Source organism: Papio anubis, chromosome 11 (genome assembly GCF_008728515.1).
Source record: "Papio anubis isolate 15944 chromosome 11, Panubis1.0, whole genome shotgun sequence".
NCBI classification, from domain to species: domain Eukaryota; kingdom Metazoa; phylum Chordata; class Mammalia; order Primates; family Cercopithecidae; genus Papio; species Papio anubis.
The window spans coordinates 16,621,130-16,631,840 of record NC_044986.1 but is presented as its reverse complement, the minus strand read 5'-3'; positions in this window follow the sequence as shown (position 1 = coordinate 16,631,840).

The window sequence follows — 10,711 nt, the reverse complement described above, 5'->3', positions numbered from 1 at the left end:
TGGCTCCTGTGCCTGGGTGGACTGTCTTCTCCGTGCCTGAGCTCATGGCGATGGACTGAACTCCGGAGCCTCAGTTCCAGGGGGACCAGCCTTTAGCCCCGCCCCTCATTTCACAGGGAGGAAACTGAGGCCCAGAGGGGCAGGTAGCTGTTCAGACTCACAGAGTGACCCGCTGTCCCCGTCAGGCCGGAGGGCCGGGCCCCGGACCCCTCTTTCACGGACCCTCCCTGACTCACCGAGACCACCCCGAGGGATCGCGGCAGGCCTGGGAGGACGAGCCTCTCTGAGGAGGTAGATTTGAGGGTGAGGGGACCCCTCGTTGGCCCTGGCTGCTGGGGAGGTGCCCAGAGGCGGGCACAGGTGCAGGGTGCTCCCGGGCTTCCGTCCCGCTCCCCTGGGTCGGGGCTGCCTAGCGGCCGCCTAAGCACGGAGCGGCGCGGAGGCAGGGCCCAGGGGGGGCCCTGCTGAAACGGGCTTTTCCATCAGCCAATCGGCTGGGACCCCGAGGAGCCCCCAGCCAATCTGGCAAACCCATGGGCCCAACCCACACAGACCTGGGAGGAGCGGGCGTTCTTCCAGGCGGCATTTCTGGCCTGCGGTGTCCCAGGTCACTACTGCCCCCAGGGAGTCTCCCCGTGGTTCACCAAGCCCCGCATCCCACCCCTGCAGTCCTGGTGCCGACTTCTGTTTCTAACCTGCCTGGCCACGTCAAGCTATCATTGAACTTAAGACTTGAATGCGAGTGGGCTTCGATTGTCCCTCCAAAGCAGGGTCGTGGCGAGGATCAAAGGAGCGACCTTAGGAAGGGGCCTCACAGGACAGGGTGCAAGGCGAGTGCTCGAAAGACCGCGGTGATAACGAGGGTGATAAAGACGGCAGCGGCCAGGGACACGCAGCCCTTGGGGAGTGGCACCAAGTTCGGAGACAACCGAACCCTCTGGTTCTCTGTCAGTTTCAGCAGCATCCGCAGTGAACCCACATCCCAGACAAGGCTGTACTGTGTTGGCGAAGAGCTCAATTAATGGAACGTCGATTCGCCAAACACTTATCAAACACCAGCTCTGTGCCCACCTCTGTGCCAGGCATTGGCAGGAGAGGAAAGCAGAAGACATGCTGCCCTCAAGCAGTGCTGGGTGTTAGGGAGGCTGCCCCTGAAAAAAGCACTGTGATGCTGCCTGCTAGGCACAAAAAGCAAGGCAGGTCCCAGGCCAGGGAATTTCAAAAGTGGGAAGGAGCAAGATGAGAAGGCTCCACAGAGAGGGTAGTTACAAGCCCAGGCTTGAAGTAAGGAAGGAGACCACTACTACTCCTGCTGCCCTCCTCCCCCCACCTTGCCTAGTTCACAAGACAGGAGGAAAGAGAGAAACAAAAGTAAGATAAATAGCCAGACAACCTTGGCACCACTACCCGGCCCTAGGAGTTTATAAAAAGTAGTAATAATAACATCAACCCCTGACCTAAACTACTTGTGTTATCTGTAAATTCCAGACACTGTATGAAAAAAAAGCATTGTAAAACTTTTTATTCTGTTAGCTGATGCATGTAGGCCCCAGTCACGTTTCCCACGCTAGCTCAATTTATCACGACCCTTTCACATGGACCCCTTAAGGCTGTAAGCCTTTAAAAAGGCCAAGTATTTCTTTTTGGGGGAGCTCGGTTCTTAAGACGTGAGTCTGCCGACGCTCCCGGCCAAATAAAAAACCTCTTTCTTCTTTAATCTGGTGTCTGAGGAGTTCTGTCTGCAGCTCGTCCTGCTACAGAAGGAAGATGTCCTACCAAGACTGCAGGCTGGGAGGCCAGCTAGGAGGAGGCAGCATCTGCCAATACCCAGAAGTGATAGGGATCATCTGAGGGTAGTGATTGGAACCAAGGTATAAGGGAGGGGGTGTGGTTGGTTGGCCGTGGGTGAGACCCCTGCTCCCTGGTCAAGGAGAGTCTGTCTGACCGTGCTTCCCAGACTAACAGCTATGGGTGATTACTTGGGAAAAACAGTTTTAAAATAGGAAGGAAACTGAGAAGGGGGTATAGCCCTGGAGAGAGGAAGCCAGTTGGGGAGGCTCCCCAAGGCTGTTGGCCACATCCATAAACACTCAGCCAAGGCACTGCCCTGAAACTTGGAGTGACCGGTGGTGACCTGGGTCCCAGTTGCGGGGGCAGAGATGGTTGCATCTCCACGGACAGGGAAGGCAGCAGATGGAGACCCAAGCTGGAGCGGGGCCAGGCCCCTACTCACTCCTCCCACATTCCCTTCCTGAAACCTTTGTCCTTTTATCAGTTATGCAGCTGGAGAAAATCCCCAGGAAGGCAAAGAACAGCAGGTTCCAAGATCACCAATGTGAACTTTGACTACTGATCAGTGTGGGTGTCTACAGTCCACTTTCTGATGCCACTGGGGAGTCCAAGCTCAGACCCACAGATCCACAGCCCTAAAACCCTGACTTGAGGAGATGCGGAGTCCAGGCCTCTCTGGGGTAGGCCTGCCCTGTCTTTATGGCCCTGACCAAATCTGAACAGGTTTCTAGATTTAAGGGGTTGCATGAGGCCAACTTGATTGGACTTTACTATTTGTTTTTTAAGTAACAAAAGTGGCACATTGTTCAGAATGCACATGGATAGAGTCTTTGGGGCCATGAAAATATGCCGTATTAACATTGACTTTATTAACATAAAGTCTTGTTGGAAGCAGTGAAAAAGGGCACTGAGCTAGCGTTCAGGATTCTAGTCAAGCCAGGTGGCCCTGGACAAGGGGTTTCCACCTCTCTGGACCACAGCTTCCTCATGGGTAAAATGAATGCAACATTTGAGGCCTGCCTTTCTCATGTTGTCTTCAGGGTCTAACTTACAGGGATGTCCAACCATTTGGCTTCCCTGGGCCACACTGGAAGGAGGATTGTCTTGGGCCACACATAAAATACACTAATGATAGCTGATGAGCTAAAAATAAATAAATAAATATAAAATAAAATTTTAAAAACTTGCACAAAATCTCATAATGTTTTAAGAAAGTTTATGAATTTGTGTTGGGCTGCATTCAAAGCCCATAGGCCATGGGTTGTACAAGCTTGGATTCTAACAGAACCAGCAGCACCATGGGAATGTAAGGCCCCAGCCTTCAGTCAGTGTGCTATAAGGCGAGCAAGGTCATCCAAGGAGTGTGGTCACAGTCTGGCCGCACACCCCAAAGTTACCAGAAGGCCGTAGCCATGCAGAGCTTTGGGGTCCCTGCTAGGTAGCAATGCTTGTTAAGGTTGGCTCCATGCCACCCAATCCATACTCTGCATAAAATTCCAAGGTGCACGAAGCCCAAACACAATCAAGACATGCCACGTGTTCTCCATCCTGGCTGCAAACCAGAGTCACCTGGGAGCTAAAAAAAAAAAAAAAAAGGAAACAGAGAAATCCCAGGTTCCACCCCAACCAATTAAAGGGTAATCATAAGCCACAGGCCACTTTAAAAAGCCCACAGGTGATTCCCATGTGCAGATAGGTGAGTCTGCCCTGATACAGGAGTATTTAACTCCCAGGGCTCCTGGGCAGACTCTCTCTGAGAAATTACTATGTGTTTCCATTTTGATGATAATCTATCTTTACCAGTTATAGAAATAAATCTTCCTTTTTGTTGTGATAATTTGTAGCAGAACTTTTGTTTCCTGAACGGAGGCTTAATAGAATGAAGTCAATAGGAATATTCCAGGGGGTCATGAGAAGTTTTTTTGTTTGTTTTTTGAGATGGAGTTTCGCTCTTGTTGCCCAGGCTACGGTGCCGTGGTACGATCTCAGCGGACTGCAACCTCTGCCTCCCAGGTTCAAGCAATTCTCACGTCTCAGCCTCCTGAGGAGCTGGGATTACAGGCTCGCACTACCATGCCCGGCTAATTTTTGTATTTTTAGTAGAGATGGGGGTTCACCATGTTGATCAAGCTGGTCACGAACTCCTGACGTCAGGGGATCCACCCACCTCAGCCTCCCAAAGTGTTGGGATTACAGGTGTGAGCCGCCACCTCTAACCCAGCCCATGAGAGTTTTTTTAAGAAAGAATAGAGTTCACATATTTACTGGCATCTGAAAAATCTTGGAGAGTATAATCTGGAACTGAAAATGTGGAAGAGACGTCCAGTGTCACAGACTGTGTGAACAGAGAGAGTTTCACCTGGGACCTGAAATGAAGGCGGAAACGTGCTGGCAAGGAGCCCCGGGCACTGGAGGAGAAATGAAGCTGGGAGACCTGGGAGTGGGGGTGGAGATGTGGAAACATTCCTGGCATGGGGAACCCCAGGTGCAAAAGCTCAGAAGAGGGGAAAAGCAGGTTCAGAACCGTAAGTGTTGACTGTTTGTGTCATTCTATGTAGGCAATTATCAGCTGGGAAGGCATCAAAGGTGTTGGCAGAAATTAGGCTGGGCGGAGGTCATATGGAAGCTGTTAGTTTGCTGGGGCTGCCATAACAAAGAACCACAAGCCGAGGGGCTTAAGTAATAGAAATGTATTGTCTCCCCCAACTTCTGGAGGCTGGAAGTCGAAGATGAAGGTGTCGGCAGAGTTGGTTCCTTCTGAGGGCTACGAGGGAGAATCTGTTCCAGGCGTCTTCCACAGCTTCTGATGGTTTGCTAGCCATTCATTGGCAATCTCTGCCTTCATGTTCACAGGATGTGTGTGTCTCTGTGTTCAAATTTCCCCTTTATAGAAGAACGTCAATCATATTAGGGCTTACCCTAATGACCCCATTTTAACTGTATTAGCTCTGTAAAGATCCTATCTCCAAATAAGGTCATGTTCTGAAGTACTGGGGGTTAGGATTCTAACATATCTTTTTATGGGGCCTGTATTCAACCCATATCAATGTCCATCTGCTATGGTTTAAATGTTCGTGTCCCTCCAAAATTCATGTCAAAACTTAATCCCCATTGTGACAGTATTAAGAAGTAGGGCCTTTTGGGAAATGATTAAATCATGAAGACTCCACCTTTGTGAATGTCCTTATAAAAGAGGCTCCAGAGAGCTACCTGGCCCTTCCATCTCATCTGCCATGCGTTCATCCTTCATTGTCCCCTTTTACCATATGAGGATACAGCAAGAAGGCAGCATTTTGGAAGCTGGGAGCATCCCACACCTGACACTGAATCTGCTGGTGCCTTGATCTTGGACTTCCCAGCCTCCAGAACTGTGAGAAATAAATTTCTGTTCTTTATAAATGACTTAGTCTCGGGTATTTTATTATAGCAGCACAAATGGACTAAAATATCACCCTTGCATACCTAGCTTTGGTGCTTAGACTCCACCTAAATTCTTACCCCTCTCCACAGAGTTATTCTCTTTAAATAAAGCCCAAATTACATGATAGCTCTCCTCACCTGCCTTCTCTTCTTAGTGCTTTTGATCATTTGTAATTCTGTATGTATTTATAGGTAACCATTGCCTGTGCCCCATGGGACCATCAGTCCATGAAGGCAGGGAAGGGGGATGCTTTGCTCACTGTTGTGCCTTCAAGGCTGGAAGAGCTCTAGCACATTGTACCCACGTGAAAATGATTGTGAACGAGTGAACCGACACGTGACTAATGCATCTGAAGGCAGTGAGGAATCACCCACAGGATTCAAGCTGAGAAGGACTTTAGGAAATGACCTGGAGGGAGATGCAGAGACCTAGAGAGAGGTGATGCTAGCCCCAGGAGGGGAAGGGCAGGGGAAATGAAGGGAGGGGACCAGGCATGGTGGCTCATGCCTATAATACCAGCAGTTTAGGAGGCTGAGGCAGAAGGATTGCTTGAACTCAGGAGTTCAAGACCAGCCTGGGCAACATGGTGAAACTCCATCTCTACAAAAACTACAAAAATTAGTTGGGAGTGGTGGTGCATGACTGTAGTCTCAGCTACTTGGGAGGCTGAGCTGGGGGAATCTCTTGATCCTGGGAGGTGGAGGATGCAGAGAGCCAAGATTGCACCACAGCACTCCAGCCTGGGTATTGGAGTGAGACCCTGTCTTGAAAAAAGAGAAAGTGTTAAGGGTAGGGACAAATAGGTTTCAACAGGCCTCAAGGACAAGTAAAGGAGGACCGAAACCACCCCCATCTCCTGGGTAGCTGCTGTGCCAGCTGGCAGGGCTCACTCAGGCCCTGACTCTCCCACCTGCCAACCATGTGGTCAGCAAATGAGTTTTCCCACAGGTGCTGACCTTCGCTTCCTTCCCACAGTAGACAGCTGGCACTTTGGGCCTTGATGCCATGGGCAGGCAAGTGGGAGTAAATGACTGCTGCTGGGTGGCAGCCTGGGGGTCCCAGCTGCCTGCCTTGGGCCACCCTGTGGAAGAGACCAGGCAGGCTCAGGACTGCTTAGGGGCACCCAGTGTGTCTCTTCTCAACTACTGGTGACTATGGCGGGGGTACCCAGCCCTCTTTGGAGAGTAGCTTGGTGCAAGGACAATGTTCCTTGATGAGCCTAGATTCCATCTATTTCACAGATCAACAAACTGATCTGCAGGAGGAAAGACAATAGCACCATAGAAGGAGAGGAAGCCCACAGGTCAACTCCCTCCTCTTCCATTCGCCCTCACACTAACCCCTTTAACTTTTCTGGGCCTCGGTTGTCTCAGCTGTAAAATGGGAATTAAATCAGACTCTATTTCTTGCATGTTTTACAACTCTAAGAGCTTGGATTTGATCACTGCCATTTCTCTGAGGGCAGCTTCTAAACCACCACCACCTGATTCCTTTCCCATTGTCAGCTCTCTCCCATGGCTCTTAACATCTGCCCTTGGGACTGTATCCCCCAGATGTGTTTGCTCAGTTTATTCCTCATTACCTTGGACATTGTTACCTCTTGGGTGATTTCTTATCCCCTTTAGAAAGGGGGTTTAAGTGATGTGCTCCTTCAGGGTGACTGTTGCTTGAATAGAAAGGCAACATCCTTTCTCTAGGTTGCAGTTTCCAAAATTTCTGGTGGGGTCCCAGATTTGAAAACAACCTTGGAAGAAGATCACCTAAGTCAACCCTTACCTGCTGCTTGACTTCTGCCAACCTCTGCTCATGTTGTAATGTCATTCAATGGGGCAGAGAGATCATTCCCCACCAACAAAACTCCATTCTATTTTCCAATGAGTCTAAGCTCTGGAAAGAGTTTCCTTACACTGAGCAAATCTGCCTCAGTGAGTCCTTCCAGAGCAGGGGTGACTGTGATCTGACTTGGCACTCAGAACAGAGTTTGAATAAAGCAGAACAGGAAATAACAATAATTGCTTCTTGCCTAAAGGAACTGTAACCTCCCCTTTTTTCTCTAGCTCTGCTCTCTGGGCTGGATGCTGACCAGATGATATGCCACTGACCACTCAATGAGAAGTTTTCTTTGACTATTCATGGCTCAAGCCAGGTGAGGATGATGATGGGATGCACAGGTTATCTGCAAGTGCCTTAGCTAAACCTCACCAAAGGCTATGAGCAAGCCACAGAATGGCTTAGCTACTGCATGGGTGACTAACCCAAAAATCAAAGAACTACACAATCCAAAACCCTCTGTCTTTCCTAAAAAAGAAATCCTTGTCAGGAATATAGAGTCAGGAAAGGAAGGTGCCTAGCTAATCCCCTAAAATGGACCACAGGCCTCTGAACAACTGCAATCATTCTCTCTCAGGGGGAGTCCAGTGCCCAGCTGCACCTGTCAGAGCCTGGGAAAGAAATACTCCAACCTCTTCCTTCCACCATCGCACCTGCTGATACCTCCCATTGGCTGAACCCAATCACAAGGCCAAGGGCCAAGTAGCCCAGGGTGGAAGCCCATAGAGGCAGCCTCAGGGCACAGAGCAGAGAGGAAGAAGGGAGACTGCATCTGGGGACACAAAAAGGATCAGCTCATCACCAACCTAATGAATCATGAATCAATAACCTTTTTTTTTTTTTTTTTTTTTTTTAGAGACAGGGTCTCCCTATGTTGCCGAGCCTGGACTTAACACTTGGGTTCAAGTAATCCTCCTGACTCCTTAGCCTCCCGAGTAGCTGGGACTACAGGCACCACATCTAGCTAAAACGAGTCATTAAGGTTTAATTCTCCATGTTCACATCTGGCAAGTATTTACTAATTACCGACTACCTGGCAGGTGTGTGCTAGGCTGTCCCAACATAGCGATGACTACACAGAACTTGACCCTTTTGTCAAGACAAGACCTAAACAAATTGTCATGGAAATGTCATTATCAATTGGGATACTTCTATGAAAGCAAAGATAAGGAACATGACATGAGATCTTAAGGAAGGTCTGGTTTGAATTTGAGGATTGAAAAAGGCTTCTTTGTAGGCTGAACCCTGAGGGATGACTTCGATTTAGGCAGGGAAACAGGAGAGTGTCAGGAAGAGGAAATAGAATGTAGAAAGACCCTGAGACGAGCACTTTCAAGAGACCACCTGGAGTTTAGTGAGCAAGGGAGAGACACAGGTGAGGCCAGGGAGGAAGAGAAGGTCCAGAGAACACCACACTCTAAAGACCATGGTAAGGAGTTTGGATGTTTTCCCAAAAGCTACCGGCACCCACTGGTCCCATGTCATGGGCCTAGGGCTTCATTCAGCCTCATGTTGTCATTCCAGGCTCCTCAGTGGGGTCACTTATGCACATCAGTGCCGGGCCTTAGATCTGACCTCCTCTCTCAGCTGCCGAACGCCTCCAGGGGCAGCGGGTGGTGACATCAGGCTTTGGATTTGCTGAGACATAGGTGACCCCATTCAGGCTTCATCACTACAGATTCCAGAAACCTTGACTTCGTTTTTTCCTCTTTAAAAATTTATTTCATTTATTTTTTGTTTTGTTTTGTTTTATTGGAGACAGAGTCTCACTCTGTTGCCCAAGCTGGAGTGCAGTGGTGCAATCTCAGCTTATTGCAACGTCTGCCTCCCGGGTTCAAGAGACTCTCATGCCTCAGCCTCCCTAGTAACTGGGACTACAGGCATTGCACCACCACGCCCAGCTGATTTTTGTATTTTTGGTAGAGATGGGGTTTCACCATGTTAGCCAGGCAGGTCTTGAACTCCTGGCCTCATGTGATCTGCCCACTTTGCTAGGATTACAGGCATGAGCCACCACACCCAGCCAGAAACCTTGACTTTTCTTAAGCCCGTTTGAGATAAGAAAGTTCATTCTTGGCTTCCCTCAGCTCCACACTCCTCTAGCCTCAGAATTCTCAGAAGAGAGTTTCAAAAAAAAGCTATTTTTTCTACACGTGAAATGCTCAGGAAATTGCTGGCAACCTCGTGCTTCTGGGATTGATCAAAGGCCGGAGTGGAATGGGGAGCAGCTAGAGCTCCCGTCCAGCTGCTGGTGGGACTTACGCTGGTGTGACCACTTTGGGAAACTGTCTGGTAGCATCTCCTGAAGCTGAACACACTCCAGGACCCTCACAATACTCCTGGGTATAAACCCGAGAGAAATGAGTGCATATGTCTACCAAAAGACCTGTGCTAGACTAGAATGTCCTTGGCAGTAGCGTTCATAATAGCTCCAAACTGGAGAATTCAGATGTCCACCAACAGCAGAATGGATAAACAAATTGTGCTGTATTCTTACAGAAATATATCAATACCACATAGCAATAAAAAATAATTAACCACTGATAATTACTAATAATTACTGATAATTAACTAATAATTACTGATAATTAACAATAATTAACTACTGATAATTAACTAATAATTACTAATAATTAACTACTGATAATTACTAATGTAACAACGTGAATGAATCTCAAAAATGTCTTGGGGAGGGGAGAAAAGCAAGATGCTAAAGAGTACATACTGTATCACTCCATTTATATGACATTCTAGAGCAGACAAAACGAACCCATGAGGATGAAAATCAGAGTATTGTTACAAGGGTGGTGATGGTGATAGAAAGATCTGGCTGCTGAAAAATTTTTTTTTTTTTTGAGATGGAGTCTCTCTGTTGCCCAGGCTGGAGTGCAGTGGCGCGATCACAGCTCACTGCAAGCTCTGCCTCCCGGGTTCACGCCACTCTCCTGCCTCAGCCTCCCAAGCAGTGGGGACTACAGGCGCCCGCCACCATGCCCAGCTAATTTTTTTTTATTTTTAGTAGAGACAGGGTTTCACTGTGTTAGCCAGGCTGGTCTCGATCTCCTGACCTCGTGATCCACCTGCCTCAGCCTCCCAAAAGTGTTGGTATTACAGGTGTGAGCCACCGCACCCGGCCTGGAAATGTTTTATATCTTGATCTGGGGAATATACATAGGAGTATGTATTTGTCAAAACTCACTAAACTGTACTTACATTTTCAACTTAAGATGTATGCACTTTGGTGTGTCTAAATTACATGCCCATTTAAAACATGGCAAGGTGGCACCTGGTTATTCACCCAGATTCTTCTGTAGCAGTGAAGAAAAGAAAATACCTTCCCTTATTTCCAGGTCGAGGTACAGTCTGTGCAGATCAGAAATACTTATAAAACAAGCTACATTATTTATAAACAAAGTTGTATTTGAACAGTATTCATGTTCATTTTATTCTTTTTTTTTTTTTCTGAGACGGAATCTCACTCTGTCCCCCAGGCTGGAGCACAGTGGCATGATCTCGGCTCACTCAGTGCAAGCTCTACCTCCCGGGTTCACGCCATTCTCCTGCCTTGGTCTCCTGAGTACTTGGGACTATAGGCACCCGCCACCACGCCCGGTTAATGTTTTGTATTTTTAGTAGAGATGGGGTTTCACCGCATTAGCCAGGACGGTC